General features: G+C 39.8%; 1 long non-coding RNA gene across 1 annotated transcript in view; it reads left to right on the top strand.

Moving 5' to 3' along the window:
• LOC133052467 (uncharacterized) overlaps positions 1 to 12315 on the top strand; it is a 91561-nt gene extending 79246 nt beyond the window's left edge. The window contains exon 4 of the long non-coding RNA XR_009692054.1: positions 12243 to 12315. This is a non-coding gene — a long non-coding RNA (uncharacterized LOC133052467). The remainder of the gene's footprint in view (positions 1 to 12242) is intronic.
• The last annotated feature ends 6413 nt before the right edge of the window (positions 12316 to 18728 follow it).

The raw sequence follows: 18728 nt of genomic DNA, 5'->3' as shown, positions 1-18728 counted from the left end.
GGGATTAAACCCATGTCACTTGTATTGCAGGCAGATTCTTTATCAGCTGAGCCACAAGGGAAGCCCAAGAATACTGGAGTAGGAGCCTATCCCTTCTCCAGAGGACCTTCCTGATCCAAGAACTGAACCCAGGTCTCCTGCATTGCAGGTGGATTCTTTACCAACTGAGCTATCAGGGAACTGTGGATATGGAGAGTCAACTGTACATAATACTCACATTTTCAACTGTGAAGAAGGATCAGCATCCCTAACCCCTATGTTGTTCAAGGGTCAACTATACTTCCACTTAATGGTGTATCAGAACTTCCTCACACCAGGTTGCACAAGCTCACAAGAGGCAATTGTTAAATTGTTGAGAATTTTGTGAGTTGGTTGCAAAAGATAGCCATTGCTAAAAATTAAATATATAAATTTACCATTAAACAAATTGTATTTGAAGAGCAAATAATTAAAGTGTATTTTCCCTCAATTATTTTACTACACTTTACTATTATCTATGCTACTGATGTTATTTGTGTCTGTCTATCCACATGGTCGGAATACAATATAATGTTGCAAATCATTTCCAACTCTGCCATTCAATGACATTGTAGATTGAAATCAGATGTGGTTGGAGTATTTACACCATAGAAATTAGAAAATGCTACAAATCTGGGCTCCTCCTCCTCTACACCCACATGTGCTCGGACTCTTCATGGCCCTATTGACTGTAGCCTGCCAGGCTCCTCTGTCCATGGGATTCTCTAGGCAAGAATACAGGAGTGGGTTGCCATTCCCTCCTCCAGTGGATCTTCCCAACCCAGGGATCAAGCCTGTATCTCTTATGTCTCTTGCATTGGTAGGCAGGTTCTTTACCACTAGTATACCACCTGGGAAGTTCCCTACACCTGAGAGCTGGTGGTTAAACATTTACCAATACACAATCACTTCCATCATATCTCTTTGGCCAAAATTTACTCACACAGCCACACTTACTTACAAGGGAAGCTGGGATATGTAGTCTTTAGCTGGGTGACCATGTACCTACCTATAATTGAGTGATTCTATTATAAGGGAGAAATGGAGAATGCTTTTTGGAAGACCATGAGCACTCACATGTTTTGAAGTAGAAGAGGAAGCTCTGGTCAGGTTTCCAGAACTGAGACGCACTCTATCAGTAGTTCTTTGTAGAGATGGTAATAAACTCAAAATAGAGATTTTAGTGCTTGAGTAGTCCACCACTCCAGGGTCAGTGAAAATGAGTGATTTCAGTTTAGAATAGTGGACGGAGCACATAAGACAAGCCTCCTCTGTCCTGTGTCCAGTTGCCAGAAAATGCAAAACATATATTAAAATATTTTTTAAAATGTATAAATGTGCCAGAAAATAAGAACGTGAACCCTTTGTACCTCCAGAAACTCTGAGGAATCACTGAGAGGCAGAAAGATGATGTATTAATAGGATTTAAGTATGTACCTAAAACCCAAAATATACCTGAGCGATGTGGGTACTGTAAAAACTGGAAACCACTCACAGAGAACTAGTTTCAGGGAAATCCAAATTAGAACATTGAGTATACTCTGGAATAAAAGAAAGTCCATACTTTTGATTTGGTAAGGAATTGGGATATGGAGGTATTGAGCCCCTGCCTCTTCCTTTCTCAATGTGTTCTTATGAAGGGCAAATTTTGTTGTAAAGTTTTAAGTCTGTGAGTACTTTTTTTCAGCTGATACACCAAGCTCTACAATTTAGTACCCAACAGAGACTCCTAAGGCCAGAAAAGATATGACCAGTGACTGAACGCAATGCTTATCTTGGGTATTTGCCTGCAGAGTAAACATTCATGCAAACTGTTTGCTCTTTCTATATTATAGTATAATGAGGATATTTGGACTAGGTAATATCGTCAGAGACTTGTCTCATGCATATATGACTTATATTAAATGATTCTATCCAAACATTTTTCTTTAAAATCATGTTAGAACCAAAGCGTGTGTGTGTGCGCGCGCGCGCACACACACACACACACACACACACACACACACACACACACAGAGTCAGAAGTAAAACTATTCCCAGAATGATGGATGCTAAACTGTTTTCTTCTTCCTCACAAAAAATTAAAGTGGTAGGTGTCTGTTTCTAGCAGCATTTTCCACCGGAGATCAGGAAAGCCATTAGAGGGTTATGGATGAATTCTTGGTATTTGATGATAAAAATGACTAACGTGTCTATGGGTTTAACAGAGCTGGAAAAGGCTGTACAGATAAACAGTACTTTAGGATATTGGACATTTGGATTCTGGAAGGAAGAAATGTAAAATTACAAACATATTCAAGTGATTTATTTTTTCTCTTTTTTTAAGGAGTAAATATTGTTTAAAAATTTTTTTAACAGTATGTCCTTATTGGTTGTTTTATGTATAACAGTGTACATGTCAATCCCTAATTCCCAGTCTATCCTTTTCCCCTTCCCCAACCATAAATTCATTCTCTAAGACTGTAAGTCTGTTTCTGTTTTGTGCATAAGTTCATTTGTATTATTGTATTTGTAATTTTTTGATCATTGGACACATATGTCTAATACTATTAATTGAGAACCTACTATATGCAAAATGCCACTAAGCCCTAAAGTAAACACAAGGAGCTTGCAATCTAGAGGGGAATGTAAGAGAGACATTTCAGCTCATTTTTTTTGTAAAAGTATTGATAGCAAGTACATATGGACTGTCCCACATTTAAAACAGGTGCTGTCATTCTCAACAAGGTGGGAATTCCTAAGTTAGGAGATTTGTAATACTAGGCAAGAGAGCTAGCATTCTGCTATTTCTTCAGTATTCACAGAGCACAGCCTACATGTCCTAGTTTAGAGGGAGATAAATCCTTTCTAATAAGCCTGTTTTCCCCCTAAATGGGCTGAATTAGCATAGGAGGGAGAAAAGACAGGACTGAACTGACAATTTTCCACAAAAAAAAACTTCGCAATGTTGCTTTTAACTCTGATAGGAAGCAATTTTAGTTATGTATGTGTTTTTCCAGTCTTTTCCCCTTATTTCTCCTTTTGAGAATCCTGGGTTTTTGAAGCATCAGTGCTGGAGTATGAAGTGGAGAGAAGAATTTGAGAAAGTGAAAACACTTATTTATATATGAAAAGGTACAGAGCTACTCCCAGAAGATGAGAATAGTCTGGAAAGGCTGGCGATCTGTGGAGAAAAAGGCACCTGGGAGATTCATGAGAAGAGAGGGAATAAGGAAAGCAACCACAAAGGAACTAGCAGAATGATGCCTTGAAAAAGGACTTTGGGATTGACATATATACGCTATTGATACTGCGTATAGCATAGATAACTAATGAGAACCTATTGTGTAGCATGGGGACCTCTACTTACTGCTCTGCAGTGACCTAAATGGGAAGGAAATCCAAAAAAGAGGGTATATATGTATAACATATAGCTGGTTCACTTTTCTGTACAGCAGAAACTAACACAACATTTTAAAGCAGCTATACACCAATAACATTTTTAAAAAACATCCAACCAGGACCTTGGCTGCCCAAGGTCACACAGTTCCAGGGGCAGGGCCAATTTGCTGCTTTAGAAAGCAGGAGGTATTGAAAGGAAACCCCAGTGGAGAACCTGGAAGAAGGGAAGAAGTATTATTTCTTTTCTTTCTATCTCTGTGCCGCTTGACTGGCTAGAATATTCATTTACTAGAAAAGTTTTTGTTAAAATCTAATAGAATGTTTTAAACATGGAGGAAAAAAGGACTTTGGAGAAGTCTTATTCCCTGGTGAGGTATAGTTCTACTTTACTGATTCCTGAAGAGACTTCAGGACATGCTTTCCTGGCTTTACAAGGCTTTTTAGAATCAGACTTGTGGGAGTTTTGCCCGTGTTTTGTTATTTGCTTGTTTTGGGTGTCACTAAGGGCTTCCCAGGTGGCACAGTAATAAAGAATCCAACTGCCAGTGCAGGAGATGCAGGAGACACAGGTTTGATCCCTGGATTGGGAAGATCCCCTGGAGAAGGGAATGGCAACCCACTCCAGTATTCTTGCCTAGAGAATCCCATGGACAGAGGAGCCTGGCAGGCTACAGTCCATGGGGTCACAAAGAGTTGGACCTGACTGAGCATCTGAGCATAGCACAGCCTCTACCATATGGGCCTTAAGCAAGGGGTGAGAATAATCATGTTAATTGAGAATAAACAGGAAAAATTCTGCCACCCCCAATGATGTACCCTGAGGGGCCTCAGGATGGAAAAGAATAGGATACTGGCCCTAGAGAGCTAAGATGCATATCAAAGGAATGATTTCCCTGAGCCCAGACTCTTGTATCTTCCCATACATAGAATAACCCTAAATTCAGTAACTTGAGATATCTGGTTTCCTTTTGTTAACACTAACCTTTTGATGTTCCTACTACTTGGTTTTTTTTGCAAAACTGTATATCCTGGCTCCTCCCTTATCTCTTCAGAATAGTCCCTTAGAGCTACCTGAGAGCTTGTCTCCTATGCCTAAGTCCTCAGTATGTCCACTGAATAAAACATAATTCTCAACTTGTAGGTTGTATAATTTTTCTTCAGTAGACACTGTATTGGTATTCTCTAACATAAGTTGGTACACCCCTGGTCTTCCTTCCAACAGGTACTTCCTTCTTTGCATAGAGGACTTTTAAAGATTAAATATGCTTTGAAGCCCAAAGGAATGGTAAGATTTCAGCACAGAAACACACTGCTCGGGTGGTGGAAAGGAGAGCTCTTTTTCAAACATATCACAGAGGTAACTGCCTTTCTTACTTGAGGACAAAACTAAGCATAGCATATTACTCCAATGTTTAAGCTTTCCATTTCAGATTTAATTTTGCTTTAAAGAATAATACCGATTTCCTGCTTGATCAGTGATTCTCCCCTCATCACTTCTCCAGTCCCATTTTTAGCCTTAGGTGATAAATGGACAAACTTTCGCAATTGGACTTTTCAGAGCATTACTATCTAAGTATAAAAAAAATTGAGAGAATCCCCTGGTGGTCCAGTTGTTAGGACTCCATGCTGTCACTACCAAAGGCCTGGGTATGATCGTTGGTCAAGGAACTACAATCCCATAAGCCACACAGTGTGGCAAAAAAAAAAAAAAAAAGCAACAAAATAAACAGAAAAGAAAATTGACATTGGGTTCTTAAATTGTGCCTTTGCAGCCTTATACTGAAGTATTTACTGTAATTGAAACAGAATTTCAAATCTAGACGAAAATGTTAATGATGGACGTTTGCGTACCTAATACATAGTGAGGCCAATCAAACTGAGATGTTGGAATTTGGAGTAGAGAAAGGTTATTGCAGGGCCATGCAAGGAGAATGTTGGCTTGTGCTCAAAAAGAAAAAAAGAAAAGAAAAGAAAAACCAAACTCCCCAGTGGTTTTGGGGAAAAGTTTTTAGAGGCAAAATTTGGGATGAGTTTGCAGGGTGTGTGACTTTGTTCTGATTGGTTGGTGGTGAGGTAACAGGGCGGTGCTCTAGGAATCTTGTGCTCAGCCTGAAGTTACCATCCTCTACCTTGGTGGGCACCTTAGTTCTTGTATTGTTTTACATATATATATATATATGTGTGTGTGTGTGTGTATATATATATATTCATATTCCTTGGGGAGGAACCAGGATCCTACACTGTACTCTCTTGATTTTTTTCCCTCCTTTGTTTCTGCATTCCCTCACTTCCCTAATTAGCAACTGTTTGAAACTGCTCTTTGGAAATCAGGGAGCTCTAGGAGGCTAAAGATTTTATTCCTACAAATAAGAGAGGGGGACATGGAAAGAGTTTCATGCCCTGGAGGGCCTCAGAAGGTCCAGTTCCATTACAAAAACAAGTAGCACAAATAATTTAATTTTTTTCTGTTAGATTTGGTCCAGTGGTTAAGATTTCTCACTTCCACTGCAGGAGGCTCAGGTTTGATCCCTGGTTGGGAGAGTTCCACATGTTACATAATGTGGCCAAAAAATAAAATAGTGCATATCCTGGACATTATAAAATCCAAGAATTTTATACTAGAAATGCAATTTAAAAATAATACCTCACCTTGGACCTTCTAAAATAAATTAATGTTATAATGGATGGGAACAAGAATTGGAAATCAAGAAAGAAGCCCAGAAAGATAAAATATAAGATAGTGGGTATTACAAGTAGGTTTAATTTTTTTTTAATTTATAGTTTTCTACCTTTTAAAAGTGAGAATGTATAATTTTAAAAATCATGATAAAACTATTTCATTAAAAATTAAATATGAATAAGAGATCTACTTTTATAATTTTCAGAGAGTTAACTGAATCTGCTAGGATTACTGGATTTAAGAACTAGCTTTAGTAACCATTTGGGCTGATTGTTTCATTTGGGGGTTGAGGCTGTTGAGGTCAGAGAGGTCCTGTGTGTTACTTCAGCTCACATAGTAAATAAGTTGGCAAATCTGGATATAAAATTTGGATTTCCTGGAGACTCATCTAATATTTATTCCACTGTGCCCCCAATCAATTCTACATGTCCATCTCCAAAGGCTATTATAGACAGGAGATGTGGCAGGCTCTCTGTTAGGTATTTTTGTGTGTGTATGTTGTCAAGTAAAGGGTAGGTCACACGATAAAGAATCTGTTTGCACACGATAAAGAATCTGTTTGCAATGCAGGAGACTCGGGTTCAACCCCTGGGTCGAGAAGATCCCCTGGAGAAGGACATGGCAACCCACTCCAATATTCTTGCCTGGGAAATCCCATGGACAGAGGAGCCTGGTGGGCTACAGTCCATGGGGTCAGAAAGAATCAGACATGCCTAATAAAGGTGTGCTTTGTAATTCAAACTATGTTGCACAATGATAAACACTGCCTACTGTAAATGTCAAGACAGAAGATAGAAAATCAGGTTGTTGGGGCAGCTGTTTGGCTAGCCTAGGTGGCGGAAGAGGGCAGTTCTGCCATGTGCCCTGGGAATTGTTGACTTAAAAAATATTCACAACCTAAAATTTGAGAGTTATGTTTTATTCAGTGGAAATTTTTAGGACTTCGAGTCTAGGAGACAGCAACTCAAGTAACCCTGAGAGAACTGCTCCAAGGAGGCGAGGGTGGAGGGAGCTAGGTTATATAGAAGTTTTGTAACAAAAGACAGGTATTCTGAACATAAAAAGATTATTGTAAATTAAAGTAAACCAGATAGTCCAAGTTAAGGAAATCAGTGATTTTCTATGTTTGGGAAGATGTAAGAGTCTGGGCTCACTGAAATCACTCCTTTCATATGCATCCCCCTCAGCTATCTGGGGCCAGTTTCCTCTTTTCACATCCTGGGTTTCCTTAGGACATACTGCAGGGAATGGGTGCTGGATGGCAGGTATTCTTTTCTTTCCCAAGTTTCCTCAGGGCTCATTGGCTCACATTGGTGGGCTGCAATCACTGATGGCTGTGGCATCCTTGTTTACTGCCATGGCAGGAAATATTCCATTTCTCAGCATGTTACCAAGAAGTTCAGCATAGAGATTATTCCTCTGACTCCTTCAAAGTTAAATCTCTGAGATTTTAATATTCATTTACAGTTCCCTCTCTGCTTATTTAGATTCTGAAGCTTGAATCCTAGAACCTATCAAGTAAACCTGCCTACAGCATCTCAGCCAGTAATGGAAAGATCTAGGGCTTGAAGTTGGTTCTGACTCTCTTAGCTGACACTCTTCAATTCTGAAGTATTAGAAAGAAAAAGGAGAGGTTTACTCTCCTTACTCACTTATTCCAGAGTGAATTTATTTTTTTTTTTAGTTTTAAGAAGCAATTATATCGTAAGTAGAAAAGCTTTGGGAAATGAAAATCTCTAATCAGACACTTTATTGAAAGGATTGTGGTTCCACTAAAAGAGCTGGAGTTACGAGCAGAATGGGAGAGGATATTTGCTGATTTCTTTGTCAATGTGGCATTAAGGGAAACCTAGGTGGCCTAGATGTTAAAGAAAAGATATTAGGCTGCGGAGAATACTGAATTAATCACAGCAACAAAGAGTGGTAAGCAGACCGTGCTGGTACTGGGAGTGTTTTTGCAGAGTCAGTAATAGGAACTGTACATGACCTGGAGAATACTCCTTACCAAACGCGATTGTGTGTGCCTGATGCATAGTGAGGCGAAACAAACCAAAATATCAGAGCTTGGATCAGAGAAAGGTTTATTGCAAAGCCAGGAAAGGAGAACAGTAGCTTGTGCTAAAAACAAACAAACAAAAAAACCCACACTCTGATTGTTTTGGGGGAGAAGTTTTACACGCAAAATTTGGGGTGAAGGCTGCAGGGTGTATGACTTTCCTGATTGGTTGGTGGTGAGGTAACAGGGTGGTGCTCCAGGAATCTTGTGCTCAGCCTGAAGTTACCATCCATACTTCACCTGTGTTCTGTGGTCAGAGCTCTCCACGGAGTAGTCTAATGTAGACAACTATCTAGGTTTTTTTTTTTTTTTCTTTTTCTTGGAAGTTCATATTAGAAAAGTTAAATTGTCTCTTCTACTACAGATATGTTAATCCTAGAGATAGTTTTGGATGACACATAGGTTTTAATGTTTCCATAATAAGGTCATATGAAGCCAAAAACTCCTGGATATGGGAAGGTGTTTGGGGGATGAGCATACAGTCTTTTTTAGAAACATTTTAAAAGCAAAGTGCAATTTGCCTAATAATAGCCTACCCAGTAGAAAAGAATTGCTTTAACTTCTCTTGAGTGCTTTCCTCTCAACTCTGACAAAATGAACGCCTGTTGGCAATTTAACAGTTCCTTGGTTTTTAGCTGAAAGAAAATCAAATAAATGGAGTGCCGCTAATACTGAGGTGAATGTGCAGTCTTGCAAGACTGGATTTAATTTGTTTTCCAAAATATATCACATAAAATATATGTGATAAAAATATATCACACTTATAGATCCTTAGGTCAGGAAGATCCCCTGGAGGGGAGGGCATGGCAATCCACTCCAGTATTCCTGCCTGGAGAATCCCATGGATAGAGGAGCCTGGTGGGGCTACAGTCCATGGGATCCCAAAGAATTGGACACAGCAGAAGTGACTTAGCACTTATGTACATACTGCATTTAGCTATTTTTCTGTGTTATTTTATCTTTGTGTTATACTGATGCCTGATATCCCCAGACCTATATGTATATTGGTCTTGCCACTGTGAGAGAGAATTATATGGGAACATTTTTTGAATGAAAAATGTTGCCTGCCATATCAATGAAGATGCTGTGACCATCAAGCCATCTTCTTTGAGAAGTCAAGTGAGTTGATCTGATGACAACATTGTGCCTTTATAATAATTTTAACAAACACAAAAGTATAGGGTGACATTGGAGAAAGTGGGAGAGGGTGGCTGAAAAAGAGAAAAGGATAAAAATGTAGGTGGGTAAGACATCATGTACCCTACATCATGCACCCATCTAAAAAATAAAGTTCTCCATAATAATGCTGACATTGGGGGTGGGGGGGTAGTGGTGAGCAGAATAGAGCATCTGATATTCTGAAAATTAAGCTTCATCGTCTGTATCAACATTAACCACACACATACGTATACTAGAAAAGAGACTGATTCAGCCTTAATGATACACTATAAGTAGATTTGCATTGAACTGAAAATATGTCCATGTGAAAGTATATCAAAATTAAAATCTCATTTGCATATATAATATCAGTTAGAGCAAATGTTCATTGCATAATAATCCTCCCTCTAGGAGAGGCCATTAGGTTGATTTGCATTCATTTAAATGTTCATGTGAAACGTGGATTTTATCTATGCAATTATGAGAGTGGTTAATACATTGTGCTATTAAAGCAGTTAAAGAGTACTCAGAATTTATAAGACACAAATGTGGCATTAGATGGGCCCAACTCAAAGGAAAGCCTCTCGCATAAATAGACTCCATTTCTTCAGTGCGGGCAGAGAAACAGAAACTAATCACTCCACACAAATTTCTCCACATCCAGTGTTATTCTTGTGGCAGGGATTCATGAATGAATGGAGAGTTATTTTTACAGTAAGCAAAATAATAAGTAAACTACATGATATATTAAAGATGTGATAGATTGCAAATATAGCCATGAGTTCTTTTCATCCCTGTTTGTACACCCTTCTACTGTTTTACTTTGCAGCTCTTCTCACTAAGCATTGGAGTCTATTTCTCAACCCATTAGATCTAGGCTGTTCACAAGACTTACTTTGGCCAAAAGGACATTAGCAAATAAAATACAAATACAAGCAAGGTTCGAAAAGTGCTAGCTCACCGGGGCTTACTCCCTTATTATTCCTGGAATCCTCAAAGAAAGTGTGTTAGTCAATAAGTTGTGTCTGAGTCTTTGCCACCCTATGGACTATAGCCTGTCAGGCTACTCTGTTCATGGAATTCTCCAGGCAAGAATACTGAAGTGGGTTGCCATTCCCTTCTCCAGGGGATCTTCCCAACCCAGGGATTGAACCTGGGTCTCCGGCATTTTAGGCAGATTCTTTACCGTCTGAGCCATCAGACCTCTATACCACTCAACCACTATATGAATGATTCCAAGGAAAACTGCTGGAAGATAAAAAAACTACATGGAAGAGAACAACCACTAGAAATGTGAATGAGGCCATTCTGGATTGTGCAACCATCAGCTGGCCTGCCAGCTGACCATAGATCCATGAGCAAACCCAGGGGAGGTCAACTGAGTCAGTCCAGGCCAGAAGAACTGCACAACCAACCCACTGTCGACAAGCGAGATAAAATGGCAGTTGTTTAAAGCTGCTAAATTTGCACTGTTTTGTTACAGAAGTAGCTAACTGGTGCGTGCATGCTAAGTTGCTTCAGTCCTGTCCGACTCTTTGCAGTTGTGTCTGAGTCTTTGCCACCCTATGGACTATAGCCCGCCAGGCTCCTCTGTCCATGGGATTCTCCAGGCAAGAATACTGGAGTGGGTTGCCATGTTCTCCTCTAGGGGATGAAAATTTCCCAACCTAGGGATCCAACGTGTCTCTTATGTCTCCTGCATTGGTAGGCAGGTTCTTTACCAGTAGCGCCACCTGGGAAGCCCCGGCTAACTGGTACTGCAGGTTATAAATATTTTAGAACGAGAGCAGAGAAAGTGTGATTTGAGGTGTGTATGTGGATGTCTGGGGGGGATATGTTGCCGTTTTAAATAACTTTGTTGGCAATTCCCGGGGATCCAGTAGTTAGGACTCCCTACTTTCACCACTGAGGGCCTAGTTTAATCCCTGATCGGGGAACTAAGATCCCACAAGGTGCATGGCATGGCCTAAAAAAAATTTTTTTTTAAGTTTAAAAATAAATAAATAACTGTGTCAGGGAAGGCTTTGCTGAGCAGATAACATTTGACTCAATATATGAAAGAGATAAGGAAGTGATTCATGGGGTTATTTAACAGAAGGGCATGCCTGGCAAAGGGAATAGCAAATAGCAAGTTTCTGAGGCAGTGTGTCTGGCTATTTTGAGGGAAATCAAGGTCAGAGTGTCTGGAGTACTGTAGGAGATGAGGGCAAAGGGGTAACAGGAAGCCATCTATTTATTCCCTGAGTTCCTTGTTAACATCTGGAAAAAAAAGCCTTCCAATGTATACAATGGGATACCCCTGTACCTTGCCCTGACTGATAGGAGACCACCCTAATGAATCAATCCAGAGGTAGAACACTGAGACAAACTGGCTAACCAGCTTCTTCCTCAAGGAAATTAAAACTTGGAAACCAGGAAACCAGAGATTAAAAGGTGTTAAGAGTTGAAGTCCCCTTACTTGCTGAGCTCAAGAGACCCAGGGTCCACACCCAGTCACCCAGTTCTAGTTGTTGAATTTCTAGAGCTGGCTGGCTTCTTGTCCATGTCAAGGTTTTGGACCTAAACTGACTTTTGAGGCCATGGAACACCCCTGAATCATTACAATGAATTTATTCTCACTCTCAATCTTTTTTCTTAAAGTTAATTTTCATTGCTTGCAAATAAAAGAACCTTAACTAATGTAATCATCTTGTGATTTCTCTCTTGTTTTTTAATGTATGCCTTCTCTTCTGAAATGGGATTATTAGATTCTTAGAGAGAAGAAGAATTTCTTCAACTTATTTCAAATCTTTTGTCTAAACAGCTGTGCACATAGGGCAAGATAATCACAGCTAAATATTCATTCAGTGCCATAATGTGGCAAGCACAGAGCTAAATGCTTATGTAGATTATTTTATTTAAGTGTCATAATTCTATGAATAACTACTCTGATTATCTCCATTTTTACAGATGAGGAAACAGAGGCCAGAGAGGTGCCATGGCTAACAAATGGAGGATGGATTCAAATCCAGACAATCTCACCCACATTCTTTCAGGACCCAGCACCAAGTAAGTACTTAAAGATAATTGTGTATTTTTTCATTGAAGTGTACTAGGTATGTGCAAAATCACCATCTGGGATGATCATCTGGCCTTCACCATCCAGATAGGGTTTCTCCAGCATCCCCTCTACTACGGGCAGAGAGGTTTTATCCTAGGAACTTACTGTCAGTGATAAGTTAGGGGTTGCGATGTACAGACAGCAGGAAACCATGCCTTCTCAGAAAGTGTTCCTTACCCCATCAGGACCAGACAGGACAAAAATGGATCACATTTTGGGTCAGCATTCTTGTTAAGATGCAAATAAGTTATGCAAATGTGAGTTAAGTATAACATGACACGAATTCATTCACATACATCAGTACATATTAATTTACCAGGAAAAAACAAACAAACAAACAAAGCTCTGTGAAGGCAAGGCCTGCGGCTCCTCTGCTCATCTCTGCATTACCTCCCACAATGTCTGACTCATAGTATGTACTCATTAAACTATCGCCAAATGAATTGGATGAATGAGTAAAGAGAATTAGGCACCAGAGAATAAGGGTCCAGCTAGGAGAGTTTAAATACATAGAATTATCCATTCCTGATGGATGCATATGAATCTTACTATATGAATTTTATTTATTAAAAATTGTTTTTCCTTTGGTGCCACTACATGGCATGTGGGATCTTAGTTCCCTAACCAGGGATGGAACCCATGCCCACTGCATCGGAAGGGCAGAGTCTTAACCACTGGACCACCAGGGAATCCCAGTATGAATTTTATGATTCTTCTGAGTTGTAGGGGTTTCTGTGTTGTACACGTGCACTGGGTGAACTTAGATGAGGCCATTCCCCTGTGTTTTGGAGGTAGGTCTCACAGGAAGGGTAAGATGAGAGTTTGAATCAATAACGCAGACAAGACTGTCAGAAATGCAGTGGGAGAGCCACGATGGGTGGCAAGGCAGGGACATGTCCTTTGGTTCTAATTTGAAGACAGAATAGACATCCATTGTCTCAGCTGTAGGTAGCTAGAATGTAGATGACAAACCTGTGTAGAGAAGTTGCCTGGTACCCTGGGGAGGAGCACTGTGTTTAATACATTGATAGTTCCAGTTTCTTATCCCTTCCTATATAGATGCCCACTGTCATGTAATTTTGCAGTGCCTTCTTGGGTTCGGTGTACTTCTGTCCCTTGACCTTCAGTTCAGCCAAAGGATTTTATTTGGCCAACAGAGTGAGGTGGCAATGATGCTGCACCAGTTCTGAGCCTAGCAAGAGACTTTGCAAGTTTCCTTTTGTGTCTGCCCTTTTACTATTACCATAGGAAGAGTATGCAGGCACCAGCCTTCTAGTCCCACACGGTAACAGACTCCATGTAGCAGAGTCACCTCCAACCAAGCTCAGCCTAAATTAGCTGACTCTGATTTAACTCATTGATACTTGAGAGTAAACGATTCTGGTTTTAAGCCACTGGTTTTTGAAGCATCAGTTTATGGCTAGGGCTAATTGATACAAGCTGGAGAAGGCAATGGCACCCACTCCAGTACTCTTGCCTGGAAAATCCCATGGACGGAGGAGCCTGGTGGGCTGCAGTCCATGGGGTTGCAAAGAGTCGGACACGACTGAGCAACTTCACTTTCACTTTTCACTTTCATGCATTGGAGAAGGAAATGGCAACCCACTCCAGTGTTCTTGCCTGGAGAATCCCAGGGACGGGGGAGCCTGGTGGGCTGCTGTCTATGGGGTCACACAGAGTTGGCCACGACTGAAGTGACTTAGCAGCAGCAGCAATTGATACAAGCACCAAACTTATGGAAGAGCAGGCCTTAGTTTGAATTCTAGCTCAAACTACAGTTGGCTATGTGCCCATGGACAAAGCATTTAAATGTTCTGAGCCTCAGTTTTCTCATCAGTAAAATGGGCATAATGATAACTACCTTATCATTTAGGGCTACTAAGAGCAATATCAAGATAAGTGTGAAAATCTTCATAAATAAATATTAGATTAATGCTTTTTTTTTTTATTAATGGAGATCATTGGTTCATTCTACAACACTTTTTTTTACTTTTTTTTATTCTTTGTGTGTTATAGAAATGTCACTTAAAATTTTACATTGTCACAACTGTTCTACCCCACTTCAATTTTTATTTTAAAAGTCATGTATTTATTTTCTATGTTTTAAAATCTCATGTAATTTTCAATTGAATTATAGTTGGTTTACAAGAGCTTGTTGGTTTCAGATGTACAGCACGTGTCAAAGTTTTAATGAGGGAACATTGAGCCTCTGGGGGCCACAGTGGTAGTGGGAATAAGTGGAAGACTGAAAGACCCTCAAGAGGAATAATGAAACTCAAGTGGGCAAAATCAATACCTCCCCACTCGGTGCTTTAGTGTTTGGTTTCATAAGAAAACATTTCCTGATACTTAGAGGGAAAAGCCATCTGAAACAGCCCAACTGTCCCTGCCTTCCTGGCCACCCTTGATGTCAAAAGCCTAGAGATGAACCAGAAGATAAAAGAAGGTACAAGAAGAGCAAATCCTATAAGTTATCATAACATGACACTTCCCAACCCCAGGGGTGCTGTAGTCAATGCACTAGAAATGCAAATATACCCAACTCTTAGATCCAGCTTCTCTACCCACAAATTATTACTCCTCCTCTGAGCTTACAACCTATTCTCTCTGTCTCATTTGTCATTTAATTATGTGCTGTCCCCGTAACACTAGTGTGTTACTCTGATCATGTTAATTTCAGTATTGCACGGCCTCCTTGTAATTTTTCTCTTCAGACCCTTTATTTATTTGTTTTTTCCAGACCCTTTATTTTATGTCAGATACTGATAACAATGGATTCTTCCTATGACAAAACAGATTTACAGATTTATAGTCAGCTTGTGATGGTTTAATGCCAAGATGTTATAGAACCATCTACCAGTGAAAAAGTGTTCAGTGGAAGCAGACTTAATGATTAATTGGACTTTTCAGATTTAAAGAAAAAATCAAGCAACATAGCAAACAGACTTTTTCTAATTTACAAGTATTAGTAAGCCTGTAGGGGGATCCTTATTGCATAATATTCATTATTTGTTCTCTTAAGCATAACAACTTTGCTTGTTCATGTCAAATGGGCTGAATGATGCTAAAACGGGTCTTGCTTTTCAGAAGGTAGTATTTAGGGAGTCACACACATATGATAGGGAGGCTTAATCTGTTTTAACTTTTTAAATTTACTGTCATATTCCTAATGCCTGGAACAATTCCTGGCATATAGCAGGTAAATATGCACTCCAGTATTTCTTGACTGCCTACTACCTGCCAGATTCTGTTCTAGGCACTAGGTATAATCCATTAAGTAAAGCAGAAATGCATGTTTTCATGGCGTTTATATTGTACAAGTGGGAGACAGAAAATAAAGAAATAAGTGAATACCATATTTAGTATGTCAGATGGGGTAAAAACTATAGGGGGAAATAAAGCAGGAATGGGGGATGGGATACTGGGGTTAGGAGAAAGAGTTAGTATTTTAAATTTGGTAGTCAAGGAAGACTTCAGGGATAGATGACTTTTTTTTTTTTTTTAAGGCTGCCTGCATATGGCATGTGGGATCTTAGTTCCCTGACCAGGGATCAAACCCATGCTCTTTGCATTGGGAGTGCAGAGTCTCACCTGCTGGACTGCCAGGGAAGTCCTAGGGATAGATGACTTTTGAAGAGAAACCTTAAGTTGTTAAGAGACAAGCCCTGGTGATATCTAGGGGAAGAGAGTTCTGGGCAGAGGGAACAGTTAGTGCACCAGCTTTATATGTGGAAGGAAGAGCAGGAAGGCCAGTATGAACAGAATGCAGGAAACTAGGGAGACAGTGGGAGACGACAGGCTTAGAATGATGGTGAACTCTAGAATATGTTGGGACTTAGTGACCATTGTAAGAATATGGTTTTTACTCTGAGGGAGACAGGCAATGGGGGATTTTGAATAGATGAATGACATGTTTAGAATTATAATTTTTAAAATAAATCAAGGATTAAGTTAATAATAAATTGTAGAGACTAGACAAATTTCATGTTCAGAAAAACTGCAGACACCTTACATTTAAGGACATGTAAGATAACTTCCCACCCTCTTAAAGGGTGGGCTGTGATTTTTTTTCCAAAATGTACGGTATAAAAAGGGAAAGAAGAACAGTAACTTCATTTTGTGTTTTGTTTTTGGCTGTGTTGTATATGGGATCTTAGTTCCCAAGACAGGGATTGAACCTATGCCCCCTGCAGTGGAAGCACAGAGTCTTAACCACTGGACTTCCAGGGAAGTCTCCCCAAATTAATTTTAAAGTGGAGAAACCTGCCAAATACTTCCTTGGCCAGGTGACCAAGGTCAACATCTACAGTGATGTCATACTGATAATATAAACACTATCAATACTCTTGTATATACTATCAAGGGTTATATACAGTCAACATAGAATTGTATTCTTAAAGGATAATTCCAGCCACTGTGGGAGAATAGATTAGAGGGGTCAATGGGCAGAAGCAAGGAGACTAGCTGGGCTGTTTGTAATAACACAGCAGAAATAATGGTGGCTGGACTAGATGGTAGCAGTGGAGGTAATAAGAAGTGGTTGGATTCTAGATGTGTCTTGAAGGTTGAATAGGCAGGGTTTGCTGATGAATTGGATGTGAGGTGTGAGAAAAAATAAAAATGATCTAAGGATATTTAGCTTGAGTGTCAATATGGATGGAGTTTCCATTCAAAAAGATGAGGAAGACCTGAGAAGGAGAAATCTGATGAATATATCAAGGGTTGGATTTTGTATACAAGGCAAGTTGCAGATTCCTATTTAGCCATCCATGTCATGCCATGCGTGTGCACTTAATTGTGTCCGACTTTTTGCGACCCCATGGACCCACCAGGCTCTTCTGTCCATGGGATTTTCCAGTCAAGAATACTGGAGTGGGTTACCATTTCCTATTCCAGGGGATCTTCCAGACCCAGGGATTGAACCTGAGTCTCTCCTATCTCCTGTGTTGGTAGGCGGGTTCTTTACCACTGCACCACCTAGGAAGCGCATTTAGCCATCGAAGTGAGGATATTAAGCAGGTTGTTGGATTAGTGTCTGGAATTCAGAGGAAATTCCGGGCGGGAGATAGAAATCTGAAAGTCATTAGCAAATAATTGGAATTTAAAATCACAAGACCAGATTAGATCACAGGTGCTTGATAACTATTTGATAGAACATAAATATATACCATCTCTTCTGGTCAAACACATTTTCTATAAGAATTGTTTATATGCAGTTGCAAATAGGGGAATGAAATCAATATAATGTGGAAATTGTATTGGAGTATAATTATAACCTTCAGCATGAAAGGAAAAAGGACTCAATTTGGCTGCTGCACAGTCAGAAGCCTTCTTAGCTTTATTTTAAGAAAATGAAAAGTGAGAGTCTGTACCAAGGGGCTTCCTCCCCAAGGAAGCCTTACTTATGGTTCTTGCACCAGGTAGATTGCACTTCCTCCTGTGCTTACCTTAATGACAAGCTCAGGTCTGAGTTCCACTTTCTTGTGTGCTGTCTCAGCTCTAATAAGTCAGAATTTCTGCTGTGTTGGTTTATTGCACATTTAATATTCTAGGGATAGCCTCTCGCCATATCAAACTGTTGTGTCTGAGACATTCATTTTTTATTTTATTAATGTTCTGCTAATAAGGTTGCATACGTTTTGAGTGATCTGCCCCAACTCTCTTTTTTTTCCAGAAGTCTTGTTACTTTTAGTGTGTTTTTTGCAAAATGAGAGATTTTTCAGGGAAATGATTGTATACATGTAGTGGACATGTTACTTTTGTCCACATCTTTCCTAGCATCTTTTTCTTTAGGAACTGTACCTTCCTCATCAGGTAAGGCTATTAATCTGTCTATTACACTCCCCTCCAAAACAGATGGACAGGAATGGGCACATGACTCAGGATAGCCAATCAGAACACATCACCTACCTGGCCCATGGTGATTGGCTCAGGGATAGACACATGACTCAAGCAGAGCCAATCCCTGGAGCTTTGCTGGAACTCTTAGGAAGTTAGGACTCTCTCAACTCTGGAGCTCTCTTGGACATTATCTGACTAAATGATGATGCAGTTGCAAGAGGAAGACACAAATTAAGAATCCACAGTAAATTGTTCAACTCCTGTGTATTTCTCCCATTATTATTTTCTTGGAAAATACATAGTCTTTCTTCAAGTCTCAGTTCAGTTGTTATCTTCTGATTAAATAATTCATGACCACTGCACCTCCTCCACCGAGGGCTGCAAACTCCCTTCTCAATCCCACAATACATTGTACACGTCCCTCTTACAGCTTTGTTGCCTGAGTTTGTTTATTGTCTGCTCTTCCCCTTCCCCCACTCTTCGGTGTATGGTGT

The sequence above is a fragment of the Dama dama genome, chromosome X (assembly GCF_033118175.1).
Source record: "Dama dama isolate Ldn47 chromosome X, ASM3311817v1, whole genome shotgun sequence".
NCBI classification, from domain to species: domain Eukaryota; kingdom Metazoa; phylum Chordata; class Mammalia; order Artiodactyla; family Cervidae; genus Dama; species Dama dama.
The sequence above is the reverse complement of the archived record's forward strand: the minus strand, read 5'-3'. Positions and strand labels throughout refer to the sequence as shown.